The sequence below is a fragment of the Numida meleagris genome, chromosome 3 (genome assembly GCF_002078875.1).
Source record: "Numida meleagris isolate 19003 breed g44 Domestic line chromosome 3, NumMel1.0, whole genome shotgun sequence".
NCBI classification, from domain to species: Eukaryota; Metazoa; Chordata; class Aves; order Galliformes; family Numididae; genus Numida; species Numida meleagris.
The window spans coordinates 98,268,061-98,295,311 of NC_034411.1; the positions used below are offsets into that span (position 1 = coordinate 98,268,061).

The 27,251-nt window shown below is 39.7% G+C and overlaps 1 long non-coding RNA gene across 2 annotated transcripts; it reads left to right on the top strand.

Moving 5' to 3' along the window:
* On the top strand, window positions 1–27,251 carry LOC110396459. Of its 2 annotated transcripts, XR_002436980.1 has the most exons (4): window positions 1–64; window positions 862–979; window positions 24,786–24,865; window positions 25,885–27,251. It is a non-coding gene; the product is annotated as an uncharacterized LOC110396459 (long non-coding RNA). The 2 variants fall into 2 exon arrangements; XR_002436979.1 differs by lacking the exon at window positions 862–979 and having other exon boundaries at window positions 5–64; window positions 25,885–27,250.

The following is a 27,251-nucleotide window of genomic DNA, read 5'->3' on the forward strand; positions in this document are numbered from 1 at the left end:
GAGAATCTGGCAGACCTCACAAAGGGACACAAGCAGGGCATAAGACATGTACTCAGGTGAAGAGGTGAGCTGAAAGATTTGGGGCTTAGTTTGAAGTTCTGATGATTATGTTCCACTTTTCTGCCCCTTACGCATAACTCTTGAGCTCCCTGTCCTTGTTCCAGTCCCATTCCAGTCCCATCCCAGTCCTATGCCTACCACTTCACTAACCATCTCAGAAATGTCCCATTTAGGCATTCTTACCTCATTGCTCTTCCCCTCCCCAAACTCCTTTTCCCTCATCAAATATTTTGTCAGACTTCATCAACTCTCATTTTTTTTATGTTAGTGTTATTCCTCTACACAAACAATCAGCCTCATCCCATTCCTCATGTACTTCTGGACACAGTTTCTCTGCACACGCACAGTCCCATCCCTTCCCTCAGCATGGCCGTGCCAGCTGCTTGGACCTATACCTCACATTGCCGTACTCAGGCTCTAAGTCCTATTCCTCTGTGAGGTTTACCAAATTTGCCCTTTTTCAGTCCAAGTTTCTATTCCTTTATTGACATATAGACCTAGACCTCTCCTTAAGAAATCCCACCTTCTTCTATATACTTCTTTTTCCTCACAGACTTTGATCTACCTTTTGTTCTTCCCCAGAGGAGGCAGGCAGCTCCCTCCTCTCTGTGATGCTTGGTTTTAGCAGTGAATGAACTGGGATTGCAAGAGAGAGCAGCTCCCTGGAGCCACATTCAGTGTGCTGGATGCCTAGCGTATATGGGGACAACCACTGCAGAGGAAAATTATATTTCTTTTCTTTAGCCCTATGCTGCAGAATACTTTTTAAAATGTATTATTTTTATTATTTTATTTTTCCAGTGGCTATAAAGCATGTACAGTTCAGTCACATATAGACCTTGTAAGGAGGTGGGATGTGTTTAGTGAAGAGGCACTGCCTGGGGATTTCAGCTATTAAACTCTGGCAAGTCTTTATGAGGTATGTGTAAACTACTACTTGTCAGAGACTTGTTCATTTTTAGGATGTGGATGTATTTCACAGGAATAAAAGTGAATAAACAAGGTTTATTTTTAACAAAAGTTCAGCTCTTCCTCCACACAGGGTTCCTGGAAAACACAGAGCTCCTAAGCTCTACAGCTAATTTTTCTTTAACATTGTTTAGCTGTAGTTTCTCTATTTTTCATCCATTTTGTTTGTGAAAAGTTCTTGGCTACTTTTAGAAATAAGGTATCATGGGACAGATGGCAAGCGTGAAACCTCAGCCCTCAATGCTTAAAGTTTCTCGAAGCTGCAAATGAAAATGTGATTGCATGAAATGTCAGAAAGCCTTAGCTGGGATGAAAATGAAGTACTTCTAAGATGGAGTACAAATGGAACTGCCATGTGCATCCACATCCACATTTCATTTAGGCAAATATTTTCTTCGGTGTCAATTAGATTATCTCTAGCCTTTGTACTCAAGGACCATGTAGGTACACAGATACAAAGCAAATGTCTTTCCTCATCTTTCAGTGTCTTTTTTTTAGGAATTAGATACAGGTTCCCTTTTTTCACTGAGGAGAAACCACCTTAAAAGGAATGGAGAAAGCAAATATCATAGAATCATAAAATGGTCTGGGTTGGAAGGGACCTTAAAAATCACCTAGTTTCAACCTCTCTGTCAGGGGCAGGGACATCTTCTGCTAAGCCAGGTCGCCCAAAGCCTCATCCAACCTGGCCTTAAACACCTCCATGGATGGGCCATTTTCAGATTCTTCTGTGCAGCTTGTTCCAGTACCTCACCACCCACATCATGAATATTTTCTGCCTTATATCCAGTATATTGGAACACAGGATTCACCAGGCTGAAGCACTGAATCATAGCCTCTGAAAGGCAGATCCTGGCCTTGTGCATCCACGCAGAGGAGTGGGACTGCCTCTCCGGCACGTGCAGCTGAGTGCTGGGAAGCCGCAAGCAGGGCCATTCATATTCACTTTGGCTGTGAAGCTTATCTGCAGGGAGGGGTGTGCGAGATCTCACAGCTCTACTGCTGAGTAATTTTTGTTATGGAAACTTATTTTTAATGTGTTCCATATGAATCTTCAGAAAATGAACCACTTGAGAAGTTTATCATAATTCTAGTCTAGATAAACAGCCCAATAAAGAATGGAAAATATGTATTTTGTCAGAAAGCACCACAAAAAAATGTTCACATATGGTAATGATTTCCCCAGTACTCGACAAAGGATTGGCCCAGGAGTCCTCCTCTGTAGATACAGATCAGATTTATCACTGCGGTAACGTCACCTGACTCATACAATGTTTAAGCTGTGAGTCAGCAGAGCAGAGGGATGGAGTTTTCCAGCATGTACAGTATTTATCTTGTCCTTTTCCACTATCTGGCTCCGATTTTGTTTTTAACGTTACTGAGGAGTGATTCTTCCTAGTTAAGGTTACAAATGAGTTTGTCTTAAAAGTTTGTTTTGGCTTTTTTCTGTGAGCTGCCCCACCTCGCCTCTGCAGCAGGACCTCAGAGCCGGTAACCCGAGCTGAGAACAAGAGAATGTGTCTTTCCACAATGTGAAGGGAGCAGAAGGAAGGTTTGCTGAATTATGGTGATCAGAGAATGAAAGTACTTCCATGCCAGAAAAAGGAATCCTCTCTACTTTGCTGCTTTGATTACCATCTTCAAGAAATGAGCAGAGAAATGCTTTATTTCTCTGTGTGATTTTTTAGATATTTCTCCATCATTCTGGAAAAATAGGTCCTGTTTTATTCATCACAGTTTGAGGACAGACAGTGGCTAGAACAAGAAAAAAAATAAGAAAGGCGTGTCAGCGTTAGCCCTTTGTGATGAGCTGAACAGACTCTGGATTTGAGTGCTCTCTGTCTTTGGGGCAGTGTTGTAGATGTAGATACAGAATTTTAAGATCTTGGTGAAGATTGTGTGCCTTAAAATAAGTGACCCAACTAAATAAAAAGTGAGCCTGGGGCCCCTGAAGCTGCAGATCCCTCTGCTGTGCTGACGTGCCCCTGTGTGGGCTGTGCTTCTCTGTGTCCCTCACTGTCCCTGCTTGGAGCAGCACCCAGACCCTGCAAAGAAAAGTCATTGGGGTGTCTGAGTGCTGAGAAATGTCTAGATTTTAAAAGATCTTAAATCTCTCTTGATTGTTTTGCTTTGTATTTCTTTTCAGCTAGCACTGTCACTAGTAAGAAATTTGGGAAGGCAATTCATTTGTGAAGTACCTGTTCTAAAATAAAAAACTTCATAGGAACTGTGGGAGCCCAATGGAAGGACATAAATTCCACTCTGAGTGCCATGCACTGGGTGTTGTGGCTCATAGATATCTTCTTACTGTATTTGTCCTTGGACTCTTCTCCCTGAAGAACGATGCAGAGCATCAAAACTCAGTTCAGTGTTCAAATACTTTTGGTTTAGTTCAGCATATCATCTGGAGTTGCAAAGAGTAGGGCTCTCATGTCCTGGGGCCGCTCAATCAGTGCAGCCCTCACATGCACCCACAACTCTTTCTTGGTTAATCCAATGGGCCTGGGACATATCTTACTTAACAGGCATGCAGTCCACATGATTGTGCATAAAATTGTGGAGAAAGAGGGCTGAAAGGATCTCAGGAAATCATACGTTGCATCTCTCAGGCAAGAGTAGGTCAGCAGTGTGTTTGACTCTTGTGATTTATCAGGGAGGCCTGCTCCTAAAGATACCTCACAGCATTCCCAGGTGATCTATTATACCAGACTCACCGTGTATTGCTTGCTCCTTCCTTGTACTGTCATTTAAGCTCATTATGCTTTTTCCTTATCTGCTCCCAGAAACAGAGAACAGAATAGTTTTTCCTCTCTGCAGCTACTTTTTTTTTTTTTTTTTTTGTATTTGAACACTGTTCTGAGGATCCTCGCTCTTTTCTAGTCTATATTTCTCTTATTCTTTGCTGGTAAGCCATGTAGACTGGATCTGACATATCCAGACTTCTGCTGGTAGTAGGTCTGAAGTAGGTTTGATGAAAAACCTTGGTTAAAAAGAAAATAACATGGCAACACCATTGCAAAGGGAACAGCTGGATGCTACCAAACCAGAAAAATGCATTTTTGTGTGTGGATGACTGACTCATCCCAAATGTAGAGTTGGGAAGAAATGGTAGGTTTTAAGTACCCAGATCTTGTCTGAAAAGAAAAGTGGGGTGGTGTAAATCTTAGATTTGTATCAGTTAGCTGACTGAATCTAACTGGTTACCTGCACTCTGTTTTGAAGAAAGATTAAAATTAGAGTACTCTGTAGGTACTTTTCAGAAGTGGAAAGTGGGTATTTACATCAACTTTAGAGGTGAAGACAGTATAGCCGAAGCTATATAATGAAACAGGCCACCTGAAGTTGTGTGACTGGCTTAAAATAGTAAGCTCTAGAAATGGGGAAGCATTATTAACTATTTTTACTTGCCTTTGGTTTATGAGCCTGTAGGGGTAACATTAGAACATTTCCAAGCTTTCTCCTGGAAGCCTCTGTGAAAGACTGAAAACTGAGATACTTGGCTAATCACTTGGCTCTAGAAATAGAGACTTTGGGAGAACACCAAATGTTGTAATTACATTACTAAAATAGGTGTCATAACATTTTGCTTCTTTTTTTTGTGTGAAAACGAGAGAACTGCAGTTGTTGACGAGTTCTTGGATAAGAAAAAGGTGACTCACATGGGAGCCCATACAGCCATTTCTCAAACACCAAGCTTGATTCATCCCTGCTTGTCACTGTGAGAGATTTCAGAGTGTTGTGACAATTGTTTGACAAGAAGAGAATTCAGATAGGGTCACATTGCAACTCTCTATGCCGTACATAGTGGGCCCAGGGGCACCTTTAAGATTTAAGACATCAGGACAGGAGAATACGACCTTAGCTGACATATCAGATGGAAATAAACCATCTGAGGTATGTTCAAGCTTATTGTTCACTTTTACCAAGTTCACTGTGAGATGTGGGAACCATCAATATGCGAAACATTAGATAATGCTTAGGGAGAATTTGTGGGCGTATACACTGACATATCAGATTGCTGTAGCACTAACTCTAAAAGTTGTTTTGCTTTCTATTGATTAGAATTTGAGGAGGGAGAAATATTTAAACTCAAGATAGAGCTACAATTATGTGTGATAGATCTCAAAGTAATTCAAATATTTACTTAATGCATGATAATTTAAATGAATTAGACATTAGTCTACAATTGCAATCAAAATGTGTTTTCCCTAAGACTTTAGCTGTTCTAATGATTCTTTAAGTGTAAAGAAAAGCCTGCTGCTTGATTGAAACATGTCCAAAAGGCATCACAGCTGACAGGAACTTGAATTGGTCTTCAGCATTCATTTCTGAGAGCAGAGGCAACGTAATCTGACAGCAGATGTTAAGCAGGCAAGATTTCTCTTTTGCTCCTAAGAGCAGCTGACAAGGAACTGTAGCTCAATTTAAAGCAAACAAACAAACAATACTGCCACCAAAAAAGTTGTTCAGTTAAAACTGAATTACCTCCTGGGCAGAAGCACCATTTAAATAACAGCAGGGGTAATTAACAGGTTTTAATTATCTATAGAAGAGAGTAGTTCATGTTTCTTGATTTTTTTTTGCCTGATTTTAATATTTCTAAACTCTCTGCTCTGATTTTCTTGATTGAACATTCTCTTTTACTATAGCAATCTGATCTACATTTCCTTAAACTAAGGAACCCTGACAATATTTTTGCCTCCTAGGCAGGAATATGTGATCTTTATTTACTTCCAGAGCCTTCTGAACTTCTCTTGGAGCTTGAATATAAATCTCTTACTTATCTCTTAGTTGTCCAATGATTTCTTATTTATCCTCTGTAAAATGTGTACGCTTTTAGAGGAGGGATTAAAACCCCATACTGGCTTTCCTCAATAACCAGAGCAGCCTATGGCTTAGTGGTTAAACGCTTTCAAATCTCAGCAGAGAATACATTTTCATCTTAAGATGTGTAAGTGTCTGCACCAAGATGTCTACTTGTTCTGGAAGAATATAAACTCCAGTGGTAGTCAATGGCAAGAGGAGCTTAAAGAGCAATTTAGATGACAAGCTACTATCTCTTATAGTGTGAATTAAATCATTCTGCTAGCTGTACTAAATAGCCCTCCACTGATGGCTAAGGGAGGTTAGGATACCTCTAGCGTTTATCATCTAGCATTTATCTTGCTTTATTTATGTGTCCTACTTTTGAGTAGAATCTCATCTGGAAGGTTCCAGTCTGTCTGTCAGCCTACTGAAGATGCTATAGCAGAAAATCAGTATCCACGTGGGTTTGGCAGATATGATACAGAACCTATGAGAAAACAGCATATTTTTGAAAGAGTAGCAGCAGTGTCAGGTGACCAGGTAGACAGCACTGTATATCTATCTTTGGGCAAATGGACTGAGCATGGAGGATGGGATTTAGTTGCCAAGGCATAGGTGCTCACTGTTTTCTGAGGCACTCCTTGCTGTTTCTGGAATTTTTGGGGATCACAGATGTGATGAAAGACTTGTGGGATGCCAGCATTCTTCTGGAGCAGCAGCTTTATGTTTAAGTTCAACTCAGATTCCTAAAGCATCACTAGATTTATGTTCAGGAAATAGATTCCTAGCTTGAGAGCAGCTGAGTCCCAGTATAATCCCCACATGGAGAAGAGAGAACTGTAGCCAAGCATCCCAGGTTCCAGGTGAATGTAGTTGCAAAATTAATCAGTAAAAGGATGTTGGCTGAAGCCCTCCTTCTGTTGCTTTGCTTTTTAACATAAAGATGGCATAAATATTTAACCACTTGCCATGAACCCAGAACACAGAAACTCAGCCCTAGGAGGAAGATCAGAATATGTGCCCTTCTCAGCATTTCCTACAGAAATAGTTGAGATGGCTCCTGTCAAGAGAGAGCTTTCAGTAGATCCTTTCCTTAAACATGATCTCTCGTCAGCAGCTGCGTAGTACACAGAGGAATCTGCACACTGGGCCCTTCATGCTGAGAGTTATGAAAAGCAAAGGTTTTGTTTATTTATTCACTGCTTTGGATGTATCTTGATCTTTCTGGTGTCCCAAACACAGGCAGAGAATCTGCTCTAATCCAGGAGATCCTGCATAGGAAATGGCTGTCAGGCCCATTGTTATAGGACAGAGAAAACATAGGACGTGAACCATGCTGAGCTTCCGTATGAAACGCAACATACTTCTAGGAATAGAAGGTAGTTTAAAACCAGTTTCTGAGACTGTAATCAACAGTGATGCTGATTTCATTTACTTTAAATTAAACATCTCGTTCTGGTTAATGTTTCATTATTATAAAGATCTGTTCATGGGACCCTCGGTATCTTTTGATCTTCTGTAGAGACTTCATTAGCAATAAGTTCATTAGTCAAGAACCGATTAAGTAACAATGGTTACAGGGAATGGGAAGCTTTCCTTATGCTTCTCTGAACTGTGAGGGCACTGAGCTTTTGCCTCTGTACTTCTGCTATTGCCTCTTTATTCTTGGGCCTGGTTTAATACTTCTGGAACGTGAATTTTCTCTTGCAGCAAAAATCAATAAATCAATCCTTTCTTCACCTAAAGGTATTTGAAGAGCTTTTTTTTTTTTTTTTTTTTTTTTTTTTTTTTTTTTAATTGTAATTGAAACAATTTTTTTTTAGGAAAAATCCAACATTGTAAGTGATTTATACAGATTTCTTGCACACTTTCAGATAGCTTTAAATTAAAAAAGAAAAACAGTCAAACTGCTTTATGTTTTAAACTAATAAAATCACTTACACTCTTCCTCCAGTTCTTAGGGAAAAGAAAAATGCTTTGCTGTAGCTCTCCCTACAGCTTCTCAAGATGTCTGCACTTCCTTGTCCCTTCTGCTGCTATAAATGACTGCCCAAGTCTCCGAGCAGTACTGAACCATGGCCAGGGCCCTTAATGACTCTGTCTGTGCTAGAAATCTTCGTTTGTGCATTGGATGTAATAATGACAGAGCACAGAGTAGCCAGGGGGAGTACATGCTGCAGTCTTCAAAATCCTTCAGTTATGGGTTTATGCTTCTGTCCTCAGTGATGCCTTTAGGCTCAGCTCCCATACGGGTTCCTGCTGGAGCACCAGACCATTACTTTTCCTCTTAGCCAAGCCTGTGCCTTAGAGCCACAATTTACAGTCCATAATGCCTGTACTTTGGTAATGGAATAACCCAGATGTGTTAAATATTATCATTTTTACTGTAGAGTACATGACCATATGTATGAACTCTAAAAATCATCTCAGTTTTATAATGACACATTGTGCATTTGTTGGTGATTTCTGTATGCTAAAATAATTGTCTATATAAAAATCTTGATGGCCATAATGATCAATAGCCTTCCACTGAGCTATTCATTAAAATGCCTTGGTTCATTACTTCATTACATGTCTTGAGGAAACTTCACTTACAACAAACAAAGAAAGAAACAAATGAAAAAAGAACCCCCTAAACAAGGGTTACACCCAAGCCAGCCAAAGCCTATTTAAAATATATGGCTCGAAGTACATCCTCAATGCAATTTCTGGATGGTATTCATGCTTCATTTAGTTCTGTATTTTGTTTTCCAGCAACTTCTAATGAACATATTAAGGATTTAACATTTTCCTTTCCAATAAGAAACAATTTTAAGACAGGAAAATATTATCATTCACAAAATAAACAACCCTCAGGCTGGCCTTCTTCATTTTAAGAAGGAAGTGTCAAGCTGCTTTCTTGACAATATTACTGTTCTCGAAGTAAAGGGATAAATCTGTAGTGTTTAGACTTTGATTGTAATGTGGAGAAAAATCTTTGTTTCCCAAATTCCCTTGGCATAGAGTATGAGCAATTATTATCATGATTGCAAGTCGCATTTATGAAATTCTGATTAGAATTTTGATTAAAAGAAAAACAGAGTTTTTCCATTGTTCTACATCCTTTTATTTGGCTGGAGAGACAGTACTGACCAATGGTTTAATTCATTAAACCTGTTGCAGGTATTATTTTTTAGTAATGACAAAGTTACATAAGCTTGAGTTTAGTGTATGGTGCACATACAAAGAATAAAATAAATTCCATTATCAATAATAACCAGCACTGCTCATCAAATGAGCAGTGGATGTTGTCAGCCCTCATTCACTTGGCAAGTCCCCACAAACCAGACAGAAATGCATCTATTTTAAGGGTCAATTCCATATCAGTGAAATGTATATTCATGTATGGAAATGAATAGTCCTCTCCTTTTATATTATCCACCTAAAGAAAATGTTTAGCATCATCAACAATAACAAAATACATTTCTTCTCCTCTACTGATCATAATGGACTCTTTATGGAGAAGCCTAATTCAGTACTTTCAAGAATACATTCACATCTGCTAAATGACTAATTAGCCCTGCCTGTCTTTTATTCTTCAAATGTACATGTAGAAATATCTGTGGTTAGATCTTCAAGTGAAACGTAAGAAAATGGCCAAAGCATCTGAGAAAATTACCAATAGCTCTTCAGTGTCTTCATTCAGATTAACTGACTGGTGAAAATCTGGTTTAGGGCATATCAGACCACTGTAAGGATACACCAGAGGTGTGGGAAAGGAAAGAAACAACAGAAATCTCCACTAATTAAAGCTTGTTTTAAGCAACATTCTTAAACTAAATGTCAATTGTAATGATTCTGAGCCTAAGGTTACATGTGATCACGCATCTGATTGAATCAGGACTTTGAGTTTGTATTTACAGGACTGAACTTTTTCCCACAAAGATTCTGTACTGAGGTAAATAATCACTCAAACTGATATTCTCTGCAGTCTCCTTATGAATGTCAAACTCGTGGGTATTAAGAAGTAACCCAACACCTAAATGATATGCAAATCAAATGTCAGTGAAACTACTAGTGGTAAGGCACCTAATTGTATTTGTTGTTATACAGTCTGGCTTTGTGGCACATTGCTTGCATGCATGGTTTTCTAAGAATCAATCTCTGTGTACCCAAAATGAGATGACCATCTGATACTAATTATTGTTCAACTTAGGTAAGTGGATCTTACAAGCTCAGATTTCATCGCTGTGCAAGCACAGATGCTACTACTCAAAAACAGTGCAGTGACAGAATAATTTTCAGAATGCTCTCCTTTGGCAAAGAAAATGCTCTTTTTTTTGTTTGTTTTTATTCTGTTCACATCTATCATCAGTGAAAATGGTGCGACCAAAGAAATATACCTACTGATTTGACTTCTATGGTCCAACATTTGACCATGACTACTTGGCTAATTCTGATAGCAATGGATTCCCATGTTGTCGCTCAGGAAAGAACAAAACTATTTAGTTGTGATGAGACTAGACTATTATTTTGAGATTATCTGGCATAGCCATAGGATAATTAATATGAAGAGCAAGAGAATTGTAACTATGATCTGGAAACTGAAAAACCACAAAAGCACTTGGACAGAGAAAACAGTCAGTATCCCATGATTTAGCACATTTGAAATCATACTCAAACCTTCTTGCTACTGAAAAACACTTTCCATAACTTAAATTCCACTTGAATATGTTTCTAACCTAAGTCTGCTGTTGATAATCTTGTAGATGAAATATGCTCCTAATTTTCTCACCAGTTCAGTCATTTGGACTTTTTCCCTTTGGAAAATCTCACCTGCAGAAAATCATCAACTTCAGCCTGAATTTCATGCAGTTTCCCACTTCCAGTTCTCCAGCCAAATTATTTATTCATCACTACACATGAAAGACATAATGGATTTATGCCCTTGTTCAAGTCCACATTACCAAAGCCACAAAGTTAATCTTCCCCAGGAATCCAGCTTCCTGCAGTGGCTCCTTCATTGAGGAGATGGGAATGACAAAACCACAGTAAATTCCTAACTTAATTTTAACTCTACTTATTTGATCCACTCTCCTGCCCACAAATTGGAAAAATCAGGATTTTTAAGAACAGTTTAACAACAACCAATCAATAAAAACAGAATAGAGTATGAAGGAGGCAAAGGCTGTGGAAGAAGAGATAGTGACAATAAAAGAGAGATTCTGCCTGTAATTATCTTCTGAAGTTCTGATGTGCTTTATGAAATTAGAGATATAATCTCACACTTTGGGAATAGACAATAAAGCACATAGACAGTTCAGCAGATGATCAGTATTCTATACAGGAGAAATGATAAGGAGAAATGTACTGATCATGATGCATCTTTCATTTTGAAAGAAGCTGGCCATTCGTACTAAGCAGACATGTCTGAATAAATGGTTAGCACCAGCATATTTCACTAAATTAAATTGGCGTATCATTATATGGGGTTATTTTTGTATTTCTGTCTCTACTATTATGAATAGGTCTTCCTGGAAAAAGTTTCTGTTTTTCTTAGTGCTACTTTTTAAAGAAGGGGAAAGACGAGTCATTTGGCACCTTAACCTTTTCCAAATACATGAACAGCTCAGCCTTCCCATTCAACCAGGGAGATAGAGGAGGAGCAAAAGAAGGGAAAGTTATGAGGCAGAAAGTGGAAAGTTGGTATGGGGTGGAAAAAATGACTTAGCTTAGCTGATGTCGGGAAGAGAAAGAGAAGCATTTCATAATTTTTTGTAAGGTATTCAGATACCACGGTGATGAGCACAGCTGAAATATCTAAGCAGTCTGGAATAGAATGTATTTGAACAAAAAGGATAATTAAAATAGTGCTTACTTAGATGAGGGATAATGTCTCAGTTCCCATGCAAATGAACTTAAAGGATCACTTGCCTTTTTATGAAAATGAATATTGAAAGTTTGATGAGAAACTCGGGAGAGAAACATTCTGGAAGTCAAAGCAAATGCAATCTCTATATGCAAATGAAATCAATTAATTTTAGCAGCCATGTATGAGTGCAAATGAGAAAATCAATGATTTTCAAAATCTAGTAATTTGATAGCCATTAGTCTCATTAGACTTTCTTTTTAAAGCTTAATTATTCAAAAATACAACCCTACTGAAGTGTGGTTTAGAGAGGACACATTCTGAAATTAATTACAGTACTGATAGAATGAAGATGCAGTACCAGAACGTGGCTGTGTAGATAGAAATACATCTTTCTGGATCTGGGATTTTATTTTGGTAAAAAGCCCACCAAACCTCAGCAGATCACCTATGTGAATACATAGAAGCATATGAGTATTCCCATGGAAGACCATAGAAGATATCTTGTTTGTATCTTGCATGGATCTAGCTCTCAATTTTTAGGGATATGCATAGATCTAGGGATATGCTATCCCTTTGGCATTTTCCATAGTTCATGCCTTGATGAACAGTCCAAACTGAGCAGAGAGGGAGACTGTCCACAGAGAGCCAAACAGCATTCCACCAAGGGTTGTGACCCCTTAGCACTGGTTCGCAGTGGGCTCACCATTCCTGAACTGCCTCTGGGAGAGGAATTTCTGCCCATCATCTTTAAAACAGCCTCCTGGCTGCAGCACTTACTCAGAAAATGGTGTGCTGAGATTTGAGTTCTTTGCCAATATGGAGGATATTTAAGTGGATCATCAGTTGGGCTTGTTCAGTTTGGAGAAGAGAAGGCTCCGGGGAGACCTCATTGTGGTCTTCCAATACTTGAAGGGAGCGTATAAACAGGAGGGGGATCGATTGTTTGTGAGGGTGGATAGTGATAGGACAAGGGGGAATGGTTTTAAGCTGAGACAGGGGAGATTTAGGTTAGATATTAGGAGGAAGTTTTTCACACAGAGGGTGGTGACGCACTGGAACAGGTTGCCCAGGGAGGTTGTGGATGCCCCGTCCCTGGAGGCATTCAAGGCCAGACTGGACGTGGCTCTGGGCGGCCTGGTCTAGTGGTTGGCGACCCTGCACTTGGCAGGGGGGTTGAGACTCGATGATCTTTGAGGTCCTTTTCAACCCAAGCCATTCTATGATTCTATGAATATAAGCATAGCTTCATGAGCTATAAAGGCATCTCTTACCCTGTAAAGCACAGTGCCCATTCAAGACAGGACTCATAAATTGCATAGCTTACATTTATACAAAAAAAATGGCATAGTATTTTCTTTTCTGAGCATCAGGTCTTGGTGTGGCTTAGCTGAGTTCCTGCTTTTGAACTCAGTTATTGTCTGACACAGGTGGCTTCATCCAGACTGTTACCGAACTCCGGCAACCCTTTTAGTATTATTCTTGCACAGAGAGAACCAAAACCTGGTCCTGGCCAAATACCACACACAGTATCAATATGATGTGCAGCAAAATGGCGTTTATTGGTAAAAGCTACAGAACTATATAGTATTTCTTATCTTTTTACTAGACTGTTCCAGAAGCTCACGCGGGGCTCCTGGCCAATCATACTGAATCTCCCGCTTCTGACCTGTCTCTTCCGAAAGGCCATATACGGAGTTGTTGTGCCCTTTGTTATGAAAACAAAGAAGCACGGCCCCTCGTGATTACGACACAGGTTCAAGTAAAGTAGGTGAACCAATAGCAAGCATATGGGGAAGGGCCTTCCACGTTACAGCCCAAGCCCCGTTACTCGCCTAATACACAACACAGACTGCCTGTTGGGAGTGGGTGATGGCCTTTGCTAACCCCAAAACTGTGCCACTTCCCAACCGGGACTTGTTTGGAAGAATTCTACTGAGCTCAGGCCAAAACTTTACCAAGGGCCATTCTTAAAATTTATCAGCATAGACAGCTAAGTTCATACCCCTGGGGTATGCCATGGCACAGTTTTATTAAATATCTTTTCTAAAAAAGTTATTTCAAAACATTTTTCCTTCCATTCTCTTCCCCTCCTTTGAGAAGGTCTGCTCCTCACTCCTCCTCTCCTCACCTCTCACCTCCTATTCAAAATAATCAAGATGTAAGGAAGATGTACTTTCAGAGGGCCAATTAAACACAGCAGGGCACCAGCTGAGATGAGGAGCTGCAGCAAGTGAATTTAAATCAACCTGCAGTTTCTGAGAGGTGATCTCTGTACCATCACTGGAATATTTGTTTACAGTGGTAAGGGGTTCGGGCACCAAGGGAAGCCAAGCCTTACTCTGCAGCATTGCGTGAGCCAGAAATGAGGGGGAGGAAAGGAAGTTAAATCATTGCTTGCAAGTCACAAACATGGCTGCAAAAATTTATACTAAGCCCTCCCAGGTGACCAGCAAATGAAGAACAAAAGAGAGGCACAGCCAGGTAAATGACAATATTAGCATACACTTACATGATACGTGATTTTAATGGTTTGAGATTGAAGGGGATTTAAAGAATAATTCTCCTTCAGGAAAGGTGGCTACTTCTTAGTAGTGGCTTTACCATCTCATCACTATACTCTGCTTGGCAGAGAGGTGCTTCAGGCACTACTCCACTGAAGGAAAGCCACTTAATAAAGGGAGAAATCAGCACAGCTCAGTGGATTTCAGACTGATGCTCATTTCAAAGATACTCCAAAACATAAGTCTGAGCTGTGAGCATCCCTTTGGCAGATGGTAAGCACTGAGTGATCCTGTGTGCCTCGTGTTTCTGTCACAGTGCCCCATCCCCTGCTACCCTTGAGGCCCCTGGCCAAAGATCCCACTGTAATCTGCCCATGGCATTTGAGTGGAAGCAGAAACTGTGTGACAGTGCTGCAGGATGGGTTAGGATAGATAACTTGCCCAGATGTCTCTGCAGCATGCAGCTAGGAAAAACTGTTCTTATTTTTCCCAATAGCGTGAGGTTATATTGCCAGGTGAGCTACCCAGGTGAAAGCACCTCATGATTGCCATTGAAAGCACTGGGAATTTTGCTTTTTTCTTCTGTGCAAACAAGCTGGGAGGCAGGACAGGATGGGTTGCTGTGAGTCAGCATCTCAATTTAAACTCATTTGACTCTGTCTCATAGCAAATGATTCCTGGGTATCATGCCCTGGATTGCCCATATCACAAAACATTTATTCCATGATGCAGCTGAGACACTGGCTTTCTTAGACAAGAGAAAACAAAACAGGAGTGAAATCCCTTCTCCTGTTTTCTATGATGCTTGAAGAGATAACAGCATTGGAATGTATTTCCAGAGCATGAGATGACCCAGAGCTCCACACTAGCATGTATTTTCAGAGCATGGGATGACCCAGAGCTCCACAACTAGATGTCGTAGCAGGACTTCTTTGATGAGCCACAACAGAGAGCTTTGCATACATCCTAAAGATCGAGCATGTGCCCCTGTTAGTGCTCTACCTGGCAGAGGTCAATGATCTGCCTCTTTCCATAGCTCTGCCCTCAATGAATAATTAAACTTTGTGCTTAATGGTAAGTGCTGGTGGAATTTACATGGGTTCATGTGCCCAAGTTTGACTTTTCTTCTTGTCTGTTTTAGAAGCAGGGCTTAAGTTAGACTTATAAAACCTGAAGGAAGGCAGCTGTGACTAATTCTTGGCTGCAGTTATGGGGAAGAGAGAGGGGAGGCATAAAGGGCGAAAAGGGTTCTCTTGAGCTCTCAGGCTGTCTGCTGAGCGTGTGGAGACCAGACAAAGTGACTGCATGATCCATATGGACTAGGTCTATGGAAACCTTGGCTATGTGGCTTGAGATTATATAAACTAATAATATAAATCATAAAATTAAATAATATGATTTCATTCTGCAAATAATTTGGGGCCATATTTACAGGAAAGACAAAAAACAAAGGAAAATTGTATTGCATGGTACAATTCTTTATGAGTTTCTTGTACTTTTAATATGATATAAAATTCATATTAATAGGTGCCATTTTTATGGAGAAATTTATAGCCAAAATACGGCAACTTCTTTGCTCTGAGATCTACATACAGAAAATTAAATCTGACCATTTCTCTCCTTTTTTTAAAAAAGAAAATTGTATGTTTGAATTGTTTAAACTTGAGAGTTTTTATATTATGTTCTATTTATTAGCCACTTTGTACATGATCAACTTTTCTGTGGCATCAGTAAAAAAAAAATAGGAGTTGTCCATGGGCCAAAATTACATCTGTACTTTTTCATTTGCATCAGCTGAAGAATGCATAGCCTAGAGATACAATTAAAGCTAGGCTGGCCTCTTCTCCAAATTAGCGGTCTCCTATGCATAGCTTTATATGCCATATATAAAGGGCCAAATTAGTCCCACTTGGCTCATGCTTTCCTTGATAGCTTTAAGAATTAACTCCACAACAGTGCCTGTTTGTATAGATACAATTTTCCATGGCTGAACTGGTATTTACCTGCAGAGGGATTTTTCCATTAAACACTCAGTGTGAGATTTTGGGACATGAAATGCCCAGCTATATATTTATTAGTGAAATTATATCAAGATTAAATTCCTTTTCTGAGACAGAAAATCTAGGTGTAAAGGCTGCTGCCATTTTCATTCTTTGGTTGACACTGTAAAAACCCTACGCTGTATCTGCATTCAGATGTTGGAAGTCTCCTGCTTGAGCTACTGTGTCTTCAACACAGTTCCTCAAAAGTAAAAACACAGTTTCATTGTCCAACCTATGGGGACAGTCCCAGGACATGAACAAATGCATGAGGAGTTGTGTAAGCAGAGATTGTTGGGAATGTGGTGAATACTGATGTCTGGAAGAGTAAGGGATTATTTCCATTCCTGGAATTGCCACCCTTGGCAACCCTGCTCTGGTAATGACAAATATAAAGTAGGGGAATGTCTTGGGCCATAAGATAAAGCTGGAATCATGTGGGCATGTTGCTGTACATTAGCAAAACAGAATATGTAAGTTTATAGAGGAGAGTTGGAGTTAGGAGCTTCCTAACTTACGCTATGAAACTAATTTTGTGCTGTCCCTCTCCTTCACTTTGTCTCTGAGCAAGAATTCATGTCTGCCTATGATTGGAGAAGCCTAGGTCATATTGGAAAGAAATATGTGTATCTAGGTCGTGTGCTTTTGCATATATGTTAGGAAACATGGACTTTCTCCCTATTCACATAAGAATACAAACACAATTCTTTGATGTAACCATTAGGTACACTATTTAGATCTCATATTATTGAAGATAATTCAGAAAATATTTAGAAATACAGGCAGATGAGACAACAAATGTTTCCATTTAATTTTCTCTCTTAAAAAGCAAGTAACTCAGATTGTTCATTATACACGGTATTTTCATATAACAATTATACCAAAGAAGAAAATTATTTTTTAAGAAATTGTCAACCTTTAAAATGATTTAATGAAGGACTACAGATATTAAAAGTCCTTGTTCATTATTATATATTTGTTTATTACAGGGTGCAACTGGATAGTGGGGCTCTTCTTTAGAGCCTATACTGAACAATTTCATGCCTTAAAGCCTGGATACTTTTTTCCAGGGGAACTTCATTTATGACTTGCTGATTTTTTGACTACTCAACAATGGGATAATTGCAATATATGATGAATACTTTTTATCCTTAGTGACTGACAGGCACAGAATCTAAAGGTAGATTTTGGCTTGATAATATCCGTGTGTTTATATATTCATGTATAGCACCTTTCTTTAGCTTGTCATTTAAATGCTATTACAAAGGAACAATAATTTGAAGACAATTGTCAGGCGTCAAAACCCCACAGCTTTTTAACCTCCTTTAAGCACCACACACAGTACACAGCACAGTACTATGTCTGGGACACTGATGACTTCACAATATGAAACTGAAATATAGAAGTAAAACCAGGAGGACAGTTAGAAAGGAGGAGTACAAGATAGATCAAATATATGGAAATGAGGGTTATTCCTGTTAGGTCTGTCATCTAGAACAGATCTCTTGAACTTAGAGAGAAAACAGCAAAAATCTTCCTTCCAAAATTCATAGGAAGACATATGAACACTCTTGTCATTTTGTAACATCCATGCCCTATGCCATTAAAATTAAATGGCTTTGTCTCTCCAGGCAGAAAGGTAGTTACATGATCAAATCACTGCCTTATGCTCTTGTTTTCTTCCATTATAAGTTCCATCATATATTTATTCACTAAACTCATTAGAATTGCAATGGTAATCAGAAAGAGGAAATGGTCTCCATCTATCATCTTGCTTCTAACAAGAAGAGGTAACAGACCATTTTAGTTACAGTGCATTAATGCTCATTACTGCTCTAATGAAGATTTGTGTTGCTTTTCCAAGATCCTTCAAGCTAATCTTCAATTTCCTCCTAGCTTTCAAAGAAACACCAGTTCTCACATGGCTTCAGCCCATTGGAGCAAACAAAGAGGTATTAGTCTGACCATTATAGAACACAGGATCATAAATATAAGAAATTAATATGGAAAACACAAAGTAACATCTATTTATTTAATTACCATGGCTAAATTCCACAAATTGGGTAAACACTGCTGGAGTCAATCTCTGTCCAGCACTTGTATCACTACTACTTAGCATGTGGCTGGCATTATATTACTGCCTCTTAAACTATCATCACAAATTCAATTATATGTAGTAGTGGTACAGTCTAGTAGTAAATGATCACAGCACATCCTACCTGGTCTACATTTTTACAGAACTGGATCGGTATCTTTTCAAAAGCGCATTCATTTTTACAATGGAGGGCTCAGGCTGCAACCAGTAATTCACAGTGCTCTCACCTGAAAACTTTTCTCGATGAGTCACATGCCATTACAAAAGCCCAAACCAAACATAGCTCACAGTGAATTCCACTCGGGAACCAGCTTTCTGCTGGGAGGTGTTTGCCATGTTTATCAGGGCCCTGTAGGATTAAGTTCCAAAAGGGAGCTGCATGCATGTGGGGACTATGGCACGTCACAAAAAAAGAGGTATGCCACAAAACCTGCTTTTCTGGTGCACCATGTGCGCCGTCTCAGGGCTTGACATGTTTAACAAGCAGACATATGACTGAACTGTTGCTTAATAATGGGGACATTAACACTTGTCCTCTGTAAACTATGGATTCAGGTTTTTACTGTTTTTGCATTCACTGGAATCGAGTCTTTGTTCAAACTGGACACCTGTTTAAATATCTTGCCGTATCAGACTTCAAATGTCTGTGGCTCTCAAGGTGTGATGAGGAGTTACTTTCCTGAGCGTTGTATTAAGGATCTGCTGGAACATGTTCATCCTTTGTAAGTGGCATTTGGACACAAAGAATTTGAAAGAAAGGAAGTACCTTAGTGGGCTTAGGAACATTTAAATGCATCCTAAGGAAAGACCAACTTGAGTGCTGTTTGAAAAGCTTTAATTTTGTTGGCAGGACTACTGGGAACTAAAAAGCCCTTTACACTTGGAAACAAGCTTGCCAAACCATTTCCTTTGCGTATCTTGTTCTGCAGAAGTAACAGAATATTCCATTCCTGCATATTTTAATAATGCCAAGGGAAAAGGTGTATGCAGGATCAAGGAAAGCAGATTTCTGACCAAGCTGTTGCTGTCTGTTTCCATAGTTTATGCGTAATAGTGGTGACAAACAGTTCCTTCTTCTTGTGGAAAGGATATCTGTCATGAAGTTCTGCTGCTCTCTGTGAGAATGACCTTTTTATGGGTAGCAGCTTGGCAGGTGTTTGTTTTTGTTTTTAGATACATAGCTTGCAAAAGTTAAAATGTGCTCTAGGGATTTCAGTATCGTTCTATTTTGCATCTGCTTTCATCAGCGCGGCTCCGTTGCCTTGATTCATGCTGATGTGAGTGAGAGGAAAATTAGGCTCCAAGTTTCCATTTTTACTATGCAGGAAAACTAACGTTATTATAAAGAGAAGAAGTTTAAGGATACTGTTGAGTATGTCTATGAGGAGATATAGATCACTGACTTGGATTACATATAGCAGTCATTTCTGTGCCCGGTAGTAGGTATTTGAAGAATAAAGACCTTAATTGTGAACAGCTGTTTCCACATACTTAATAAAGTGTGCATGGCCAGTTCAAGCTCTATAAAGTGTTAAGCATAGTTTTATAACACACACACAGGGGCCATGCACATTTTTCAGAGTGCGTCAACCATTCTGAGTTTTAAGTTCTGTCTATCCTTTTATTTCAGAGACAGATCTCTAAAAATATTTTTTTCTGCTTTTCATAGTGTAATTGAAGTTTGGAGGATTCCTTAATAATTGTAAAAATTCCAACGCAGCAACTCTGAGGTGAAAGGAGCACTAAGTTATTATTAGAGGTGTCTTTTTGTCTAAAGTATCCTGTTTTGTGATGTTAAAAGAAGGAAAGGATGGCAGCTTTCAACCTGGTTGCATTCCTGTTTGTCTTTTTGGTTTGAAAACTATCAGTAATGTCTTCATCCCAGATCAGACATTAATAGTGTCTATTTAATCTGCAATATTAGAGTGGGAACTTAGAGCCCAGATATGACCCATAGCTGTTATTCATCCAGCCTCTAGTGGAGATCAGCTCTGATCCTGCAGCATGGAAGCATAGGCTTCTTCGTTTCTAGGTGAGTCTCATTGATGCCATAGTCCAAAATTACAAGCCAATACACTGTTCTGAATCAACTTTTGAATCTCAGATAATTCCAAAGAGTAGGACCTGTTCTGTAACTTCCTTAAGAGGCCAAGGACTACTGGGTCTGAGTTTCAGCAGGTGCTGTGAACCTGCAAACTACTGAAGTTGGGGAGCTCCACAATGCATTAAGCAATCGTGGTCAGACAGCTGGATGAGAGCAGGTATTTTTGAGGAATAGGTTGGACTACAATTTTTAGCGGCATTTTGAGGATTGCTGTGATTTTGCGGAGATCTGATTGTATTAGACTAACCCAAATCTCAGCAATAGGTGTAATACCAGGAATTTACACCTGTTGTATTATACATTGTGTAGAAAGGACCTTCCTCAGAGTTTCCACATCACTATCTGGAATGTATGAACATTAGTTTCAAAAGTATGTATTTCTGCACTTTACATGACTGTGCAGTATTCTGCAAATTAGCACCACATTTGTACAAGTAAAACTAAATCCAAATTAAAAATCAACCAAACATCATGGTCAAAATGAAGGTCAAAGGAGTTTTAAACAGTCCATAAATCTCTTCCCTCCACTGCCTAGTTTCCATGCTACTGTTTTTTGAACTGGACAAGAAGCCCTGAAGGAGAATAAGCTTGAACATCCAATATAAATAACTGAATAAACAAAGTAAGAAAGTTGATTCTTATGATCATCCATCTATTTTTTAATTAAAGCTTCTGTTTCACGTGCATCTTTTTCAATGCTTATGCAGAAGATGCTAAATTAACACTAACATTTCCAGGTACAAGTGGTAGACAACATTCACAATAGTGAATAACAATTACGTGTTGACATTTTCTTAAGTAGACAATTATGTGGCACTTTGCTCTCAATTAAATTTACTTTAGTCTTTTTGATGCAATTTATTATGTTTATTTTCAATGACGGGGAAAAAAAGATCCCTGCATTTTCTCCTCTCATTCCTTTATGCAGGCTCTCAACAGCCTCAACTTTCCGATCTCCTTCCTAGCACGGCCAAAGAACTCGCAGGTGTCACACGTCTCCTGAGAGGACCTGGCACTAGAGGGCGATGCAGACATGCACTTTTGCCAGTGCTTCCACTATTTGTTAGCAAAAGCAGAGGAATCAGACGTTAATAATCAAGTTTTTGAAACCGTGTGCTACTAAGGGTGTGCTACTTCTCTACCACCCCCTTTACCTCTCATACATTCTCCTTCGATTCTGTTTATTAAACTGTGGGCTCCTATTCCTATGATAGTTCTCCACATTCCTGTCTTCACTTTACTACCACCTTCTGCCCTTCAGAGTTGATTCTCTAGCCCTCTGCATGTGACCTGAAACCCACATCCAACTCGTGGACAAATCCGGCCTCATCAGTAGTCTTCCTCTTTTCTTCCTCCTTGCTTTCCTTCTGCCCCTGTCCTTTCCCTGATCTGGTTCCTTTCCCAGCCATCTGTTTGTCCATTCTGCCCCGTCCTCAAGGAATATCTCATCCTGTATCCTATCTGTGGCCTGTAATCAAAAAATACATAAACTGTATGGATAGAAAAATAAGAGGTAAGGGGGTGTTTAATCATCTGTGCTAGTTGCTTAGGAGGCCTAGGTCCTAGTCTTTGTGCCTAACTTGTCCACTGATACTGTTACAAAAATAATTCACAAATAGGCAGTACTAGCCAGGCTTTCTTGTAATCTGATCAAGAGTTGCAAACACTAAATTTCAGTATTTGCACAGCCTTATCAGGAGGAGTGGGGAGTATCCTTGCCTGTCTCAGTGATGTTTTAAGGAGCCAAAAAAGCATCTTGACCTTTGGCTGAGAATGGCTGAGATCTGGACCTGTCACTGCCTAACTGAGAGCTTCAGATTGGTGCATGATACTGGATGGGGTTCCAGGACATCACAGAAATTGTCACCTTCTGGACTGAGTTGAGGGTCCTGAGCTCTGGAAAAGACATTAGGCGGTGACAGAGCCTTGGAACAGGCTGCCCAGAGAGGTTGTGGAGACTCCCTCTCTGGAGATATTCAAGACCCATCTGGACACTTTCCTGTGTAACCTACTGTAGGGAACCTGCTTAAGCAGGGGGGTTGGACTCAATGATCTCCAGAGCTCCCATCCCGCCCCTGTGATTCTATGATTCTATGATACCCTTTTTGGACCTTCCCCATCTGTTAGCTCAAAACTGGACTGTGTTCTGCTTAGGTAGCGGCATCCACTGCTGTGGGCCAGCGCAGACAGAGGAGACTTCACTGCTGTGTGCAGGTAGCTGCAGGAATTATGTCTGGCAGATTTGTGTCACTGACTGGGGTGGGAAGGGGCACCCTGGTTCTGATAGATATGCTCTGCAGCCAGCAGGCTTCTTCCTTTGAAGATGTCAGATTTTCTTTTTTAGTAAGCATCACATCTCTTCAGAAATGTTGGGAACTGTGATGGTGACCAGATCACAGTGTGTGGGAGTAGTCATGAATTCAGCTGCCCTCAAGGAAAATTTCTTCCTGGAGCTCACATCTTGGGGTACAATAGCTGTTATTCAGAGTCACCAGCTTTAATCCATGCTTTTATTGTTTTCCTTTTCCTTCTCAAATCTAGGACCAAGTCTTGGATATTTCTTGGAGCTGTTACTTGATCACCTTTTTCTCCTTACATCAGACTCAGGATTATTCCAGGGAAAGGCAGTGTCCAGAGATCTGTCATCCCTGCTGCAGTATTCTTCTATTAGCAAGTATACCATACATCCCCCATAGCTGACTCCAGGCCATACATATGCCATATGAGCATAAGCTCATATCTTCCTTCATAAGGGCATTTGGAAGAATTTGTGAGGGAAAAATTGAATAACAAGAAGAGAGGAGGAAAAGTCCACTATAAATTGTCCTAATTTTTCTAAAAGAGCATACTCAAAATTGCAGTGACAGCAATGGGTCCTGCAAATGGGTGATTCACCTTCTCTTTGTTTTTCTATAGCCACATACAATGCAGAGTCATTTCACTCACTCTTTTTGTGTCCCCCAGCATGAGCCCTTGAAAGTCACTAGGAAAATGGCACAGTGATCCCAAGCTCGATGAAACTGGTGCAGAGAGTTCTCAGAAGTATCCATTTTTATGTTATTAAGGTGACAAATATTCCCTCCCCTTCCAGAAAAAAAAGCAATCTCTCGCTTCATCACTGCAAGATGTGATTTGAACAGTATTTCCCTGGAAATGACATGATGACAGTATGTTATCTGATTGAGAATGAAGAAGTATTATATAGACTTTCATTCAAATTCATTATCAGGCAGTGAGACTGATGACTCAGAGCTTGAAAAAAATGAAACAACCAAAGATCGTGTCTCAGTCAGTGCTCATAACAAACTTGAATTCCCATTTGCACAGCTCATATACATGGGAATTACATTGCACGCTTAGAATCAATTTGCATATGCTGTTTCTACTCAGTCACACAACAAATAATGTATTAGGAGTGCATTTTAATGCAATGTATTAGCATACAGCTTGAAATGCTGTCTTCTATCAGTGTACTTTTCAAAGAGTCTGTGCATGCATGCGTGCATGTTCTTACTTGCTCTTTCCCTCACTGTTCCTGTTAGAGCAAGGAGGTCTTCTTCTTCAGGGGTCAGATTACAAAGAATTCCATTTGGAAATCAAGGAGTCCGGTAAATTTAGTGGATAGACAGGCGTATTTTAAATGGAAGATTTAAATTCTTTCTCTGGCAATGGAGAATTATCTAATATGCAAGCAGATACCAGAATCTGGGCCAGAGCCCCTGCCAAGACAGCCTCATGTGGTCTCTATCTGGTCCCATCATCCAGTGATATCAGACCCTTCATTAACTGCACCACTATGACCTCAGAGTTGATCAGCCCAAGTGGACTTGCTTTCTGACAGTGCAGTGCTTTTGCTGTGATGATTCACTAGTTCTGCAGCTTGCTAAATACCCAAGAATCCCAGAATGTGCTGCATCATTAGCTGATTTTTTGGTTCACTGGAAATAAAAGTAAAAAATTGCAAAAATATCTTCACTACATTTTCAGTGATCTGAAAAGTAGAGCTCCCTCCCTCTCCCTGCTGCCCCGAACCCAGTAACTAAAAATCAAGTTCTCAGGTTAAACCAACAAAACAGCATTTTTAATTTCAGCCTTTGTCTTGCCATAGTGTTTGTTAGGAAATTTGGACTTAGAACTTCACTGTAATATCTGCTTGCAGTTAAGGTCAAACCTGAAAGATAACTAGGAGTCTTGAACCTAAGGACATCACTTCTTAAAGTATTATCCAGGAAAACAGCAACAGTCAGGGGTTAATTTTAATTCATCATTAACTGTCTGGAACAGAGTATAGTTTACTTATTGTGTATGTCAACCAGTTCCCTACTGTAATGTTGTCTCATTACTTATGTTCTTTTCACAGGGTGAGTGGTAGGTTATCTCTTCATTACATGGTGCTTGATTCTGGAACAAGAGGAATTAGCCTTAAACATCATCCCAGAGGTGAGGAAATGCAGAATTAAGTAATGTCATGTAATACTTGGTTGCACCAAATTGCACAATATACAATAGGAAAATAACCTGAAGGGAGACTACAGAAAAGCTGGGGAGGGACTTTTTAGAAGGGCTTGTAGAGACAGGACAAGGGAAAATGGTTTTAAATTGGAAAAGGGTAGATTTAAACTAGATATTAGGAAGAAATTCTTTACTGTGAGGATAGTGGGACACTGGAACAAGTTGCCCAGCGAGGTTGTGGATGCCCCCTCCCTGGAAGCATTCAAGGCCAGGCTGGATGGGGCTTTGAGCAAGCTGGTCTGGAGGGATATGTCCCTGCCTATAGCAGGGTGTTGGAACCAGATGATCTCAAAGCTCCCTTCCAACCCAAACCATTCTACGATTCTGTAATTCTACAAAAATGCATCTCACCTTTCCACAGTCAATGTGCAATACACTGCAGGTCCCGAAGTATTACATTCACTCGTTTGGACTCCCAGAAAATTAGAACAGTGATTGTATCTACTGCAGCTGCACTGGTAGCTTAGTACAATATCCCCAAGGAAGTGATGGTTTTAGGATGCTACTGCTCCTATAGGGCAGGAAGAGCTCACTCTTCTCTAGCTCTGTTTTTCCCACCGAGACTCTGAGACTTACCAAATATTGCCTTCCAACCCAAACCATTCTATGATTCTATGACTCTATGAACCTTCAGAAGGAAGGTTTGTATGGATAATGCTTAAAAATATCAGATGATGTAGACTGACTGTAGAGTCCATGCTCTTCCTCTTCCCATGTTTCTCCTTCTTCTACTGGTTGGTGTCTATGTGGAATTTTGATATCACAGTGGCACGTGGTATCCCTGAATTTTAGGGTCAGTACTTTTTTTTAAGCATGGTTGCAGGGTTTGCATGAGTAAGTCAAGAGTTATGCATATTAAATCTAACTGAAGAATTGGTTTTAATGCATTAAAGACAAACATGAGAAATGGCCTGTTGATTGCATGTATAATATTTTCTTTCCCACAGACTGAAGCATATGGGGTTTAACAGCTACACTAGGAACAACACATCCATACTGCACATATGGCACAATGATGTGAGCAGCACAGAGCTAGGACACCATCAAGGAAGATGAAGAGCGGTTTCATTTAATCATGAACACATAAAGACATGAACAGCAGGACTGCAATATAAAATGTTTGGGTAAAAACTTCTGTGGGAAGGCTGTATCTTTGCTAGTCCTCACTACATTAAACAGAGAATGAGGAGAAAAAACACTGCTGGGCTTTCTGTGGATGCTGACCTCTTGCTCTTGAATGACTGGAGAAAAAACTCCAGTTTTTTCTGAAAGAGAATGCAAAGCAAGATCATCTCTGAACACTGTTACAACTGCTGCTTTACTTAAATGCTGAATTCAGGCCTGCAGTTTTGCAATGTGCAACTTGTTCTCCCACAGTAACATTTGCAAACAAGAAGGCTTGATGCCATTTACTTGATGGGAGACCATGTTTGGGAGAATGAATGTTTTTGAATAGGAAATAGGCAAGAAAATTCCTCTAGCTTCAGAACAGAGTCAGAAAGAAGTGATATAGATTTTTCTGCAGAAACAGAAGGTGCTTTGCAAAAAACAGAACACCTAATTTCCAGACCTACTGCTAATCTATTGAGCAGGCTTAGGGAAGTCGTGCAGTGTGGAATTTCAGCTGATTCTGCTCTCTTGTCCTATGCAAGAGCAAGATCTTCAAATGAAGCCATTCAAAGCTTATTTCAAATGGAATAAAAAATGGTCATTCATTATCCAGTGAAAGTTCGTGTGCGTAAGGGAAGACTGAACAAATTAATAGAAGAGAAATTCCTTCTGAATGCATACAAATGCTCAGGCTGAAGATACTTACTGACAGTGAAAGATGAAACTTGTTTTACATTCATCTGAGCAACAGAAAGATGTGTGTCTGCAGTGGGAGTAGGGAGGAACTGGGACAAAAAGTGTTGCTCTACCCCCCTCTAAGGGCCTGAGAAATCAAATTCTTATGCTTTGGTGGAGCACAACAATCCTCACTGGCACCTCCACAGTTTGTGGAACAGGTTAGTTGCAAAGAGGGTTAAAGCACAGCACTGGAAGTGATCCAGTGCATACAAATATCCCCCATACTCTCTCATACTTCTCAGTCAATATGTTCTTTTCCAATCTAGATAATTCTATGTTTCTATGTGAATTTTTGAATGAATTTTCTTTGGGAATTGTGCTACATTTGTTAATAGGCCACATAAAATAGAAATAGATCACATCTGCTGTAAAATTCTCATAATGAGTAAGTCTTATGTATGCTTAAGATGTCTGATTTTGAATGTGACTAATTATGCTCCCTGTCTCAGGTTGTAATTCTATAAGG